The sequence below is a fragment of the Trachinotus anak genome, unplaced genomic scaffold, assembly GCF_046630095.1.
Source record: "Trachinotus anak isolate AG129_WGS33_773 ecotype Australia unplaced genomic scaffold, CSIRO_AGI_Tana_v1 ptg000004l, whole genome shotgun sequence".
Lineage (NCBI taxonomy): Eukaryota > Metazoa > Chordata > Actinopteri > Carangiformes > Carangidae > Trachinotus > Trachinotus anak.
In genome coordinates, this window is record NW_027273855.1 from 13788592 (window position 1) to 13802077 (window position 13486).

The 13486-nt window shown below is 42.6% G+C and overlaps 1 protein-coding gene across 3 annotated transcripts in view; it reads left to right on the forward strand.

The window, feature by feature from the left end:
- The first annotated feature begins 1424 nt into the window (after window positions 1–1424).
- Window positions 1425–13486, forward strand: part of l1cama (L1 cell adhesion molecule, paralog a) — a 39754-nt gene continuing 27692 nt past the window's right edge. The window contains exon 1 of one of the 3 annotated variants that reach the window (XM_071476174.1): window positions 1425–1597. The gene's annotated coding sequence lies outside the window, so the exon portion shown is untranslated. The remainder of the gene's footprint in view (window positions 1598–13486) is intronic. The other 2 variants (XM_071476172.1, XM_071476173.1) reach the window with 2 other exon arrangements.

Below are 13486 nucleotides of genomic sequence, written 5' to 3' on the forward strand. Positions count from 1 at the left end.
GAGATATTTTATGAAAAATTACAAATGTCATGCCAAAGTCAGTAAGATTCATCCTCTGGGGGCAATGAATGTCTGTACAAGATTTCATGGACATACATCCAGTAGTTGTTGAGATATTTCAGTCTGGAACAAAGTGGTTGAACGGCTGATCCACAGACCAAAATTTTAATCCATAAAGCCACTTTGCTAGCATGGATAATAAAAATACCTAAAAAAACGTGCACAGAAAACGTACGAAGAAATGCAGTCATTTGGTCACATCAACCACAGTGTAAACTCAAAAGCACCACAGTTAGTATTTATTGTATTTTGCATTGTTAGTTTCTACTTGCAGACTCACAAATGCATTTTATCGACTTAAAAGATAAGAAAAAAATCATCTTAAAACAGCACAAGAGGTTAACTGTTCCACAGTCTGCAGGCAACAGTGGAAAAATCTCTCAGTTTTGGATTTTAACTGGGTGTATAGAACTGAGAGAAATGATTTTTCAGAGGATCTAAATGGTTTTGGGAATAGGGGACTGAGTAGGTTTAAACAATAAACCAGGGCCAATTTATGCAGGGATTTATCAGCAAATAAAAGAAGATTCAGCTTTGTATTTCTGGAATTTTGGATGAGCTGGAGGGCGAACAGGACCAACTGACTGAGACAGAAATAGACATACGAAAAATAAAAGATCTCTAATATCATGTGTGGGAACACATCATGTCACAACAACAAACACTGCCAGACAACCCCTGGATTAGCCAGGCCTTTATTACCCCGATATCAGTACATCTCTGCAACCCCCGTCCCCCAGACTCAGATAAGAGACGGCAGTAATTCCTGACACATTTTTATTCACCAACGTTACGTAACATTCATCCCAGTCATGCCTTTGATTACACTATAATGAAGTGACGCTCAGTCGATGTCATTGTGGTAGAATAAATTAAAGGATTTTATGAAAGTCGAGCCTACTAGAGCGTACAGAGTACTAACACAAAACCTCATTTGGCCATTATTTCACCTTTAGTCCATTAGCTCCTGAATTGGTGCAGGAGGAGAAGGGAGAGGAAGTGCTCAAGGGCCATAGTGTATGTGCTCTATGTAAATGAACAGTATGCATTAATATGCTTGGCACTGCTTGGCTGAATATAGCGCAGAAATAAGAGCAGCTGGACCCACAATTCCAGACTGTATAACAGGGACGAAGAAGATGACAGAGGGAATAGAGGACAGGAAGGAGGAGAGGAGGAGGAGGTGGGGGGGTGGGGTGGGGTGGGGGGTGAGGAGGGTTTGGGTACAAGGAATGGCCAGAATCCACAGAGATGGAGGTGAAGGGAGAGCGAGGGAGGGAACAGAGGAGGACAGAGGGAGGCAGGCAGGCAGAGTAGAAGGGTGATGTCACCTCTAACAGGCAGCCAATGAGAGTCAGGGAGGGTGGAGAAAGAGCGGCCAAAGGAGGGTGTGTTTTTCTATCACTGCAGCATCAGCAGAGAGGAGAGGGGCACAATCAATTTCACAGAGAAGAAGAAGAAAAGGCGCAAGTAGATAAGGAAGAGAGGGGGGAAAGGACGCAAGGAGTTGCCACAGGAAAGGAGCATCACTGTGGAGGTAAGAAGCTCTTTTTGTGGTGAGATGAACGGTTTGTCATTAAACGGAGAGAGAGTGGGAGAGAGCTGGTGAGCGGACTAATTAGGCTCTGAGGTGGAGGTGGCTTGTTATGGAATCGCACCTTTGCTTCATCTTCTACTGGCAGTAAAAGATGAAAGTCTGGGTCATGTAAATCACTTGAACAGATTCTTATTTAAACGTATTCTCTTCAGAAATGTATCTCACTGCTATCAGGTGTGTTGATGTTTAGGAAAACTATATAATTAAAAAAATAATAATTAATGAATTGAATTAGACAAATGTGAAAAATGTTAAAACACTTCTTTTCTTTCAGTGGTAGCCTTGTGCCACTGCATTACTTTTAACTGTTAAAAGAGTATTAGCCAGGTGTCATGGATAACCTGTTGGTGCAGAATACTTTTAGAGAGAAGGTTTTCTCTTTTGATTCTGTTTTTTATTTTATCTTTCAGAACATTGCATGCAACAGGGTCTCCTTCGACATTAATATTGAATATACAGCAGGGCTATGTGCCATTGTACCACCTCACTGAAGACTTTATTGGCCATCATTACAGTATAACACTGCCTTAATGTCTCATATCCTCAAAGTTAGGATTTGTGTTTATAGAAAAGTAAACGTGATAATGATTGAAGAATATTTATATGTTTTTTTTAAAAATTAACTGCACTTGCACAAATGTTTCAAGAAGCTTTCTTTACAGTATCTTACCAAATGTGAAAAACATATAATGCAAATACCTTAAATCTTTTGCTTTGTAATTCATGTTGCATTGTGCATTTTCTGCAATCTGATGGTAATTTCTCAGGCAAATTATTTGCCTCTCCTTCTGCCTTGCTACTTTAGTATGAATATTCTCTACACATTCCCCTCCCCCAGCTAATAGCTGAGTAGCTTAATGTTCAGCACAGCTCATGATTGCAATGTGCTGCTACAATTTTCATTCATGTGAGGGATGAAACTTGGCTGTATAGTGAACAGCACAGCAGAGCAGACTACAACAATTTTCTAGTCTACCAATCTTATCTCCTGCGGCTCCAGTTAGTCTGTTTTGCCTTGGCAATGATAGAGCTGGGTAACGTTAAACTACACACCTTGGAGGGAAGAAGGAGAAGAAAGAATCTGAAAAGAGCTGGTAGAAGGAGAGAGAGAGAGAGAGAGAGAAAGAAAGATTCAGATATCAACAGGAGACAGAGCGTGAGAGAGATATTCATACAGAGGGAGATATCAAGGGAAGTGAAAATAAGGGTGGGGCAGTGCACACAGCAGACTGTGGAGGTGTGCCCATGAAAAGGAGGCCCTCACCTGGCTGTATGCCACACAGCTGGCTGCTGTCACCCTCTGCACATCTGTTGTACCCAATGGCAGAAAACAGACAATATTCTACCCACCAGTTGTGTTGATGATGTAGAAAACTGTATTGCCAGAAGCGGCTTCTAGACGCTATGAGCTTGTTTCTTCTGTTTGTTGTTTATGTATGTCAGTGGTGTTTTGTTGGTAAGAACGTCTTGGTGCATATTCTCATATCCTACACTCACAAATGCAATTCTCAAAAATACGACTGCACTTACAAGGATATGTATGTGTGGGTTTGTGAATATGTGTTTGTGTGTGTGCTAGTGGTGTAGTGAACCTGCTCTCTCTCGCTCTCTCTCTCCCTCCCTCCATGCCTCAGTAGCCTGCAGCTTGTCCCAGATGAACCCAGCCAAGGGACTGGAGTGTAGGGAAGGCGTTGTGCCCGACAATGACTTGTTACCATCTGTACAACATCCACAAACATACTGCACTGTACACATTCACACAACAGATCACGATCCAGCTGCTGCTGAAGAGGGCGTGTTGGGGTGAATAGGATGTGTATGTCTATGTCTTTATATGCGTGTGTGTTTGTGTGTGGGCCTATATGTGATTGTGTGTGTGTGTATGTGTTTGTACATTTTCTCCATAGCAGCAATGCTCCGGAGACCCACTGCTGGTCACATTATCATACTATTCAATGCAGTGGGGTTTGTGTGGCTGTGGCAGCTGCATCTTTTGACGGAGCTGGGAGCTGCTGGTGTAGCAGCGATGTTCTTGTCAGAGTAGCTGGTTAGACTTGGAGTGTATGATTACCCTCGCTATAGTATGCTGCAGAATGTAATCTCCCCTCTGACGCGGGCTGGTTAATTGAGCTGTTCCATCAAAGAGATTGATGGAAACAGGGATTTACGTGAGGAGAGAGGGACAGAGAGGCCCAGATCTGCAATGAAAAGACAGAAAAAGCAGGGGAGGATGGTGTAAGCAACATAAAAAAGATAAAGGAGAAGGACAAGAAGGTGGACTTCCTTTTGAAAGGCAGAGCACTTTGCATCTTTAATGCATGTTCTCTGCTATAGGTGTTGAAGGAAGTAGAAAGGGAGAAGGAGGGATCAATTAGGATATAGAAAAGGGCAAGGTCACAAGGGAGGACAGGCTGTAGGAAAAGAAAACGAAAGGCAAAATTAAAAGGAGGATTTCTAAACATTCTCCTCACAGATAGTAAGTCGGATAACAATTGAAGAAGGTAATGAGAGAAAAAATCAGATTTTTATGCTTTTGCTGTATTCATTTTTATGATGTCAGAGACTGGACTGGTTCCAAATGCCTTTAGTCCTGCAGTTGAAGTGGAGAGCTGGTGTTGTGTAGGAGGAGAGGAATGATCTGCTCTCAATCTGCCAGTTTAAAGCAACTCCAGGGAAGAGCAGTGCTGCACTGGCCCTACGCTCCTCAGCCACCTGTTATAGCCTCAGGGCACCTTTGCCAGTCATCCTGCTCACCAAACACGCACACACATTAACGCATCTGTAAAGGCTCAACTTCTGCAACACGCGCAAACAAACACTCTGCAAATACACACTGCAGCGGTCCTGTTGCAGTGCGCCAAATGAAAGATTCCCTGTTGCCGCCTTGGCCTGATTACTTAAGCGTCTGCTACTGATCAAAGACCACACACCGCACTTTCTGGGGATTCAGCCATTGAAGCAGAGACAGGGTAAAATAAGGGTTAAGAGAGAGAACTGTCTCTAGGACTGAAGTGTCAACAATGACTGTTTCATCATCTCTGCTTTCTTTTTTATCCTCCTTTGAGAAAAAAAAAGTTTTAAAGTTACAAACGCACAAGCGCAGATTCAAAGGCTTGAGTGAACTCCCTTGAGTTATCTTCAAGCATGTGTGCATCTTTTCCATGCCCTGCACACGTGTGCGCGCAGTTGCACGTGCACTTTCAGGATGCTGCAAAGATGGAGAGTCCTACCCACCCCACCCCTCCCTGGTTGCAGCTCGGAGGCTGTTTGATTTAGATTGTGCAGATGGGTGTCAGCCCACTGGGTGTCAAGTGGGGGATCGTGTAGACATGGTGTCAGGGTTTGGTGGAGAATACATTGTGGTGATTTAGGGAGCTAAGGGTCAGATGGATTGACAGGCACGGGTAAATGATTATAGAGAACTGAGGAGGAGGGAAGGAATACAGAAAAAGGGGAGCATGAAATTTGCAGAGGTGAGATGAGATAGGCAGGGAGGAAAACCTAAAGATGTAGAGGATTGATTTAAAAGACAGCAGGATAGTATGGAGATGGCAGAATGATAAAAGCTGTTATGGAATATGAGACAAAGCGGAAGAGGATTGTTGTGGCAATTTCTCTGAACCACCTTGTTCCAGTCATCACTTTAGAGTCCTGATCTCTCTTCTCAGACAACTAGAACAAACCTTTCAACCTCGGTAATCCATTTTCCTTTACTGCCTCTGTCTCTGTCTTTCGTTTCCCGCCATGCAGTTCTTTGGTCTCGCTTGTCCTATCAGTATTCATGCAGTGGTTGACAGAGAAGCCCGCATCAAGGTCTTAATCAAAATAATGACTGAGGTTCCTATTAGCTTTCCCAGAAAGAGGCTCTCAGACAAAGACTCATAAATCCAACCCCATTATACAATTGAACCTGCAATGGAGACTGAGGCACAAATAGAGGTGTCATGTATGGAAACAAATTTAATTGGGCAGAGTGAATTACCTTATTACGGCTTTCAGAAGTGATGGTGTGAGAGAGGAGAAATTGGAGAATTCCCCACAGAAACAAATATGATATTGGTGGCTAAAATACCACAAGTGCAGCCTCGGAGTGGATGCTTGAAACCAGGAGAAAAATTAATTACTGCCAAACCAATAACGAGGCCCCGGATATTCTAGAAAAATATAGTAAAATTGGGAAATTGTGATGCAAAAACATTTTCTAATTCTATGAATAAAACTTCTGCATTGCACACTGTTTAAAATAAAGCAGCAGACAGGAAAGCAATAAAGCTACACATAGGATTGAATATAAATTAGGGGAGATATTAAACTCCATGTGTGACCTTCTCTTTGCCTCCTTGATGCCGTCCTCATCTTATTTTTTCTGTCTGGCAAAATTATTTCTTTGTCTCAGCAACACAGAGAATTCCCCTTAGGGTCACTCCTTCTGGACCCCAGTCAGCTCTGTCAAAGAAGCTTTATTGTCCACATCAGTGAATATAATTGGACTAAATTGACCCTCTGTCCAGTGTGTTTCCCAACTGCATGTATCCGTCTCTATGTAGTGTTCTGTTGATTGTCAAAGATGCTTCTCTGTGCGTTTAGCGTGCGTGCATGAGTCACTATCAACAGGGAGCCCTTGTGAATGAATGAATTATAACTTACATGAATTAACAGTGTTGGGTTATTGCCTTTCATTTGTAAAAGATGAAAAGAAAATAAAGAGAGGTATAAAGAGAAGGTCTAGACCTCCTCTTTTTGGAAGGTGCCTTGAGATAACCTCTGTCGTGAATTGGCACTCTATGAATAAAAAAAATAAATAAATAAATAAATAAATTAATGTCAAGTGTCTGATGGCGTTGTTGAGATACAGTAAGTTTGTAAGTTTAATGGCTTCTGGGTAAAAATAGCTTTGAAATTAGGTTATGTGTTAGGCCAACCCTTTCTGCGTCATAGAAAGTTAATAATGCTTTTATTTTGCCTTTCATTCCTCTTACCATGAAGTCAATGGTCATTGTGAGTTGAGTTTATTCTCATCTTCTTCTTCTTCTTGCAATGAGGTAAAACATTCTAGAGTCCCTAGATATTTTATTAGAAACTAAATTAGACTGTAATTTAAAGGACAGAAAAATATATAATCAGTTTTATGATTCATTGTAATGCTAGTCGTATTACAAAGAGCCTCCACTTGCTTTGTAAATGTAGAACTAAATGTATGATTTATAATTTATACTAAAATGTATAATAAAAAGGTCATCTCTTGCTGTGGAACAACAGTTGTGGTAGGACTGCAGATGTAGCTAAAGGTACTGTAGGTTTACATCAGCAGCACCAGCTAACCTTCACTGTGCTGTTTCTGATTGTTTCTGCAAAATTCATAATAGCAAATTTAGCTCCATCTTATATAAGTTAATATGTCTATTTGGCAATACTGACAATATCCCAGACGCCTCTGACCATATTGTGACACCTTGGGGAATTTATGTGTCATTGTACCATTTTGGTTTTGATTACATTGCACAGGCTGTTATTAAGGAGACATACAGCATTGGTTTGCTAATTTATTGATTTGTTGCTGAGAGGCTGGCTGCATTTTTAATGAAATGTGGGGGTATGGCGAGCTACTTCAGCACTGGTGCTTTGCTTGAAGTTACATCATACTGCTCTGCTAAGCTCTTGACAGGCTTTTTCAATACTGGAATTTCTTCATCTGTGCTCTGTGTTTTTCTTGTCAGTTTCCCTCCTCGACATTGCCTCTCCATGTCCTTGGCATGACTTTCATCCTAGCCCAGATAATTTCTGTTGCCAAAAGCCAGCTTGCTACAAATGTAACAAAGAAAAAACTTTGTTCTGACAGTCAGTTAAATAGCACTATTTGGCCACCAGTCATACTTAAGGTGCATCTGTTGCACAGGAAGTATTTGACAGTCATGACTGAATGATTTACGTGGAGTCTGCAAGTCACTGTTTCACCAAAGCAGTTCTCCTAAGAGACATTTACATTCTGGCACTAAGGCATTATCACAAACACGTTTCTCTTTCCTCTCTGGATTGGATTCTAACATTGAGCCTTATGCCAGAGCATATCCAGTCTGTTGAAGCATCTCAGAATCACACCTAAAATTTTCCCGATCAAACGATGTTCATTGAACTGAAAATTCAGGCTGGGAACTTTGTGCTTTAGCTATAGATAAATTAAGCCTGTAAATTGCAGAGATGGGAAGATGGGAAGCAGTGTTTGAGCAGTGTTTTGTCTGTTGCAGCTGAAACACACATAGTCAGGAAAGCAGACATAAGCTCTGTTTGGGGTTTTTTTTTTTTGTTGCTGTTGTTTTTTTTTTTTGAGGTGTTAGAACAAGTGTGGTGAATTAAGGTGGCTGATTGATATTGACTGAGTGGCACACATCATTTTCTCACATGTGAAATACAATGTGGTTTCATACTGCCCTGAATCCATCTAAAGGCTTACTTATTTGGAGTGTTTACATTTAAGTGTATTGATTTTGTTTCACTTTGTGCTTCCCGCCTCTATACCTACACTTCATTTGAATTAAACCTAACTGAAATAGATGGGGCATGAAACACAAGCATCTATACACACTTGAAATGACACAGCATCCTCAAGTACTGTGGCTGATGTAAGTAACCAGGCTGTCTGTACTTGTCTCCTCTTTATGTCTCGGTGATGTTGTGATTACAGTTTCTTGCAGGCGCTTTATCTGCTGTGTCAGCCATGATATATTCATTAGGGTTGGATTTCAAGAGAGTGGGATGGGATCAGGTTTTGAGTGGGTTGTAATCCCCATACACTGGCCTAATTTAATCTCACCTACTGTGCCATCCTATTACACACTACACCCACCACATGCATGCAGGCTCTGGCTGGAGGACACTAGATGAGGGGCAGGCAGGGCTAAAACAGGGTAATGTCAGACAAGAGGCATGGAGACAAAGGAGGATTGTAAGAAAAGAGCTACAGAGAAGGCAAATTGATTATGAGCAGCAGGAGAGAGATTCAAGTTCAGGGAAAGAAAAAGAAAATGTCAAGGAGTAAAGAAATGTCAGACAGCAGTGGAGATAGACGAGATTCGGAGAACGGCTCTCTTTAATTTTGTTTATATGAGTGACAACAGTTGTGCTGTGTTCACTTGTTTCTTTCCCCTGGGAGTTGGCAGCCTCCTCTTTCAGAATGCTTTAGAGGACATTTTGCATGTATCTAATGACTTATTATACATATGTAGAATAATAAATGCAACCGTGCATCTCTCTCTGTCAGATTTTTTTCTTTAGGGTATTGTAGCCTGTATTGATGAGATTGATGGGAAACAACATATACACTCATGCTGGGGTGTAGAATCCCACAGCTGGTGATAAAACATTAAAATAGCCAGAGAGAGTTTTAACATTGATAAACTGGGACATGCACTTTCGTTAATATTATTGCATATAGATTTCTCTTCAAAAACCATAATCATCATTATTTACATTGCAAGTAGTATATTTCACCTGTTATGTCACATCTTGTCACACAGTCTATACTCTCTTTCACACTTTGATTGAAAAAATAAACATAGTTAAGTTTGGCAAATTGTCCAGTGAGCCTTCTGCTTAGTGTATCTCGGGATGTCCCCTAGCTCATTATATCTGTTTGACTAAGTTGCAAATAATTTACATGTCCAAGAGACTTTACACAGTGAAATAAGGGTTTATATTACCTATTCTGTTGTTTTCTTTACCATTTATGACCTACATCTTTCCTATCATCCATCCTCATCTGCTCATAGCCAGAGTGAATTAGGCCATGCTAGCGAGCTACGCACTATGTTGGCTGTGGATCTGTTCTTGTTAGCCTCTTGTGAATGTGGACTTGAATGTGTGTTTTTAAATCAGGTTGGGTGTTGGGGTTGTTTGAGTTTGCTCTCTGAATTGATCAGGGGTAATTGGGCATGGTGCTACAGACAGCCTCACACAGGGCCCAAGCTGCAATAATGAGACTCTATATTTAGCTATAAAACTGTCTGTTTACATCAGCCATCATGCTCTGTTGCACAGCGGGAAGAACTGAGCAAATGCATTTTTGTGGCAAAACTTGCAGGGGCGCACTTTCGTGTAGAGATTTTTGTTGAAATCTGTGCTGAAGAGAGGACTGACAGATGTAGCAGGAAGTGATACGGAGACATGGGGTGAGGCCTCTTGAAAAGATAAAAGACGCAATCCCCGAGAGAAAACACAGGAGTGCCAAGAAGAAAAAATAAATTTATTTCGGGGTGGAGATGTCACATTAAGGGGAAGGAGGGAGATGATGAGAAAAAAGACAAAGAGCAGAGAACAAACCACACGGAGATAAAGAGAGAGAATAGATATAGGGCCTGGATATTGTTAACGAGCTTAATGAAGTAATTATACACATAAGCAAAGACTTCATCCTCCAGGCTATATGTGGCTGGGTGGGGCAGGGTAAGCAGAAGAGAAAGTGGAATGCTGGGAGAGAAGGAAAGGGCGTTTATTATCAGTAACCTTTTAATCATATTGATTGTACCGTTAAAGTGTGATCCCGCTCAGGGCGACGAGCAGGAAGTGTGAGAGCGCGGAGGTTAAGGTGGGACGACAATGTGGGAAGACAAAGAGCGAAAGATACAGGGAGCAGAGAGTGATGGGAAGGTAAAGGACAGAGGTCCTGTAGCGATTAAAATGTCAGTGTGTACAGAGGCAGATGCACACCTGCCAAGCACACACACATTCAGACACACACATGCAGCTCACCTGCATCTTCTCCAGCTGTGTACTGAGTGACTCTGTGGCATCAATTAAATAAAAGGAACACAACCCCAAACAGAAATAGCAGAAATGCCTACAGACTGAACTGACAGGATTAAATCAGCATGTCTTCAGTGCTGGGATGACTTAATTCTCAGTGGGTGCCATATATCAGCCATCTTTATACATCCTCGTAACTCTTCTCCCCCCCACCCCCACCCATCCCCTCTGTCTTTCCGTTCCTTCTTCTGTCTCTCCTCCATCCAGTGGTCCAGACAGTTTGTGTTTTATTTATGTCTATGTTGTGAGCACTGTTTTGACCAGCCTGTGGTTCGGGGGGGGGGGGGGGGGGGGGGGGGGGGGGGGGGAACAACCCAACAGTAAATGTTAGTGACAGGGATGTTACTGGCTGTGCAGCTGTCATACACATTGTTTTGTTCCCTGTGTGTCAGCCCCTCAACCTGGCTGCGGGGCCTGTCTGCCTCCACAAGTGTCGAAAAATCTGGTTTCTCCTTTCACTTTGAATAATGGAAAAAGTCTCTGAGGTGTTTGAAAAATGTTGTCATGCAAAAGCTGTGTTTGTTTGGCTAGTTCTAGCTGCCATGAGTTGCTGACACGCTGGGTGGCTGTCCTATATAGGAACCAGCATGATCAGCAGATTTTAAGCCATGCTATCATGGGATGGAGATGATTCAGATATCTGCCACTATAGGAGGGGATTTATTGTACTAGAATATTGCCACTGGTCTGCATGAGAAGTTGTATATATGTGATCATTCTTCATATACTTGCCTGTGGAATTATATACAGGAGTATCAGCAGCTGGCCACAAGCTTCTTTGTTTTGTGTGTGTGTACAGTATAGATTGTCAGACCTTGTTGGCCCAACTCTCTATGAAAAGCTCATCAACTGGTTGTTTAGCCACAGGGAAAGGTCACCACAGCTTCCTCTGCATCCCCGTGGCCTCTCGTCCTTTCTCTCTCGCTCCCTCTGTATTCTATCTGTTTTTCTCTCCCCCTCTTTCTCTCACTGGATTTCTGTCATCTCTCATAACTGAAGCAAAACGGGACAGAAAGAGAGACGAGAGAGTGCGGTGGAGCTGTGGCCACAGCTGGGGCTTCAGTGTATGGAGCAATACCCCAGGAGGAAGAGGAGGGGAAAAGATAAGATGATGCAGGAGGAGAGGAGAGAGGCAGTGAAACTCTGCAAAACAATATAAATAGAGAACAGATGAAACAGCAGCCTCATTTTTTTTTTGCTTATTCACTCTGTCTGCCTCCTGGAATAGATATTATAAAGCCAGATATATTTGTCACTCCTTCTAAATGTCTGATGGGAGATGATGCACACACACACACACACACACATATATGCAAACACAGACAGGATGGAACAGGTTGTCTGTTTACTCTCTTTCATATTGCGCCTTGCTGAAAATTGCTTTGCGTTCTGGAAAATGTCATGTCCTTGATCTCTTTGCACCACTACACACTGGTGCGTAGAGGGGCTGGAGCTGTGTAGAGATGTGGGGAGGGGGATTTGCAGAGAAGAGGGTCTGCAGCAGGGACGTGGCTGTGCGCCTCAGATAACACTGCAGCCTTTGATGGAGGCTGGCCCTTCTCTGTTGGAGAGCACAATCCGCTCCGCCTCAAATAGATCTCTGCTGTGGACTCCATTGGTAATGATTGGATTTAGTTACGGAGCAGAAATGGTTTGCTGATGATAATGATAACAGATGCGATGGGAGTTAGTCAGCCACTTAGGGTGGAGGGATTGTATCGATGCTGTGCCAGCCTGCAAATTTCCCCTTGGACTGGACAGTCTCAGGCTTGATAAAAGTTGATGGCAGAGGTTGATAGAATGCTACCTGTAATTGCATTGTGTATGATCTTGGCTGGGTGGTTAAAATGAAGATGTAGTTCAGGACAGATGGAAGACAGTGCTCCATAAGCTTCTTTCTATAGGGAAGGAGAAGAAGACTGGAAGAGAGGGGTTGGGTAAAGGAGTTCAGGAAGATAAAAAAAAGAGAGACTCACACTGATATAGGGAGTGAGACACAATCAGCAGGGAGCAGAGAATAGAGAACAGAAGCGAAAGAGAGAGGAGTGCAAATAAAAGATAGACTTTCGGCACAGATGACAGTCAGGAAGAGGGAACTCTTTCATGTATGGGTAGCATGTAGACATAACGGGGGAACTGGAGAAAGGCAGAGATGGGGAAAGAGCAAGAGATGGAGACATGGGAGACAAGATGAAGGTGGAGAGTATAAAGTACAGATAGATGACAGGGAGAGAGAGAGAGGGTATGGGGGGGTGAACATGTGGGAGGGGGATGGGAGAGAAATATTTGCTGTGTGCTGCTGAGCTGGAGTCAGGAGGTTGTCATGGTGATTGCAGGGTGAGAAAAGGAAAGTGAGCCAGGGGTAATGACACCTAGCCCTAGACACTGCACACACACACATACACACGCAGAAAGACAAACATGCATATACAAGCATGGACACACACGGACACACACTATAACAAACAAAATGAGTCATGCATAACAATACTGACCTGTCACATCCTAAGTGGACACACTATCACACTTTCTCACACAAATGCACACACACAAAGGTGGTGTGTACAAATAGGCTGCACCCATGTATGAAGCCCAATGGCCATATCATAATGCAAACTATGTTTCCCATGTCTCTCCGCTGTCTTTAATCCTCACTCAGCCCCATTTGAATGGCAGGCAAATCTCCTTAAACTGACTTGTCTTGCCAGACAATTACCCTAACCAACCCTCAGTCTGCTGCTACGTGCGTGTGTGTGTGTGTGAGCAGGTTTGAGCGACTGTGTGTGTGTGTGTGTTTGTGAGTCTTGACATATCTGAGCTTCGCTGTTTTTCTGTGTGAGCTGATGACACAGAGATGAGAGAGGCATAAACAAGCTGATGAAGAGACAAGCAGCAGCTCCAGTGGGGCATAGTTTTCTATGCCAGTAAACTCACTTATATAACAATAAGCTGCATTTGTATATCTATTTAAAAAAAAACAAAACCTGTATGGAATAAAACTGCAGTTAAAAGGCACGTCTCCACACTGCA